Genomic DNA, 1,847 nt, shown 5'->3' with positions numbered 1-1,847 from the left:
GGGTCTCGCTCTTGCTCAGGCTGGTCTCGAATTCCTGAGCTCAAACAATCCACCCGCCTCGGCCTCCCAGAGTGCTAGGATTACAGGAGTGAGCCACAACGCCCGGCCTGATTATCTTTTAAAAAACCTATTACATAGCTTTTCTAAACAACTATTAATATATTATTTTAAAAGTACCTTTACATAGGGAACTCGGTTTTTGTCTTCATGGACTGAAAGGTTGGTCTTTGAAACTGAAAAAGAAAAATAAATACTATTAGCAACTTCTCCTAAACTATAACACTGGCTGTGAAATAAATAATTCAACTGAAAGACTTCCCCAAGCAGCCTAATAGCAATAAGTGAACTTTAAAGAAAAATAGAAACATTGCTTTTAAAGCAGACCTGTAGACATAGTAGGAGATTTAAACAGAAACCAATGCAGGAACACAGAAATTTTAAGTCTACGCCAACCTCTACTGCCCACATTTTATAAATAAGAGCATTAAGACTGAGTGGTTCATGGTTTGCCCAAGGACAATATATCCACCTGACAGATGACAGAAGACTAGAACTCAGGGCTCAGGTTCTCCAACTTTTCCGATCCAATGCTCTAATAACTACTTAAAACAAGTATTCATAATGTGTGCTTCAAACAAGTTATTCTACGTATCAAAAGGCAGTCATCTAAAACTTTAAAAGAAAAAAATTTAAATGTCCATTTCCTATAGTTTAAGACAGTTTCATATAGGTTATCAAAAAATGGTCTCATATCTACAATGAAAAATGAAGTAACGGGGCCAGGAGCAGTGGCTCATGCCTATAATCCTAGCACTTTGAGAGGCCAAAGCAGGAGGACCACTTGAGCCCAGGAGTCCAAAACCAGACTGAGCAACATAGAAAAATCAGCTGGGCATGGCAGTGCGTGTCTGTAGTCCCAATTACTTGGAAGGCTGAGGCAGGAGAACTGCTTGAGCCCAGGAGTCTGACATTGCAGTGAACTATGATCGTGCCACTGTACTCTACCCAGGGGGGCAACAAAGCTACACGCTGTCTCTAAAACAGAAGTAACTGGTGCTATTCAAAACTGATCAAAAAGCAAGAATTTAACTTACCATCTAATAGGTCCCTTATCTTATCCAAATATATTTCAAAATATGAAACCTAAATGGCAATAAAAAACGAAAAGAGGTCAACCAATTAAAATTATAAAACAGCTCATGCATTTATTCATTAAATATTTATTGAGGTCTAAGTGCCAGGTACTGTCTACACTAGGAGGCCAGAGTTATCAACATACCAGCCATAGCTCACATTCTAATGGGAAGACATAAATTAGCAAAACTCCTTAAACAACTAAAATGAAAAGTCATTTCCATCACACATCCTCATCTAAAACGAATCAGAATAGTTAGAGTAGGAACCTTCGTGTTCTGTAGTAAAGCAAACTCCTTTATTTTACGGAGGAAGCTAAAAGCAAGAAAAACTTAGCTAACTTATTTAAGGTCATGTAATGGCAGATGAGTTAAGAATCCAAGTTTGCAAATTCTAATGATCTCTCAACTCTGCTTGTCCATAAAAATAATTTTTAAAATTACTTTAAGAAACTAGCATTTAATTATTCTAGGTGCAAAATAAAATACAATCTTTCCCTAAGGAATTTACCTTAATGTGAAATTCCAAATTTTCATCCATGGAGTAAATATAATTAAAAATATCTTGCACTATTCTTGGAATAATTCCCATGCCTTCTGGATCATGAAGTTTACCCTAAACAGGAAACAAAACTAGATCTCTTAAATAAATTATAAAATATGAACTAAAAACAAAAACTTCCAATCCATAATTTACAGTCAAGGATAGGAATT

General features: G+C 36.1%; 1 protein-coding gene across 1 annotated transcript in view; it reads right to left on the bottom strand.

Moving 5' to 3' along the window:
* KIF5B (kinesin family member 5B) overlaps positions 1–1,847 on the bottom strand; it is a 118,776-nt gene that overhangs the window by 58,218 nt on the left and 58,711 nt on the right. The gene's annotated exons all lie outside the window — the stretch shown is intronic.

Source organism: Propithecus coquereli, unplaced genomic scaffold (assembly GCF_000956105.1).
Source record: "Propithecus coquereli isolate 6110/MARCELLA unplaced genomic scaffold, Pcoq_1.0 Scaffold45, whole genome shotgun sequence".
In the NCBI taxonomy this organism is placed as follows: Eukaryota; Metazoa; Chordata; class Mammalia; order Primates; family Indriidae; genus Propithecus; species Propithecus coquereli.
This window is presented reverse-complemented; position numbering and strand designations above follow the sequence as displayed.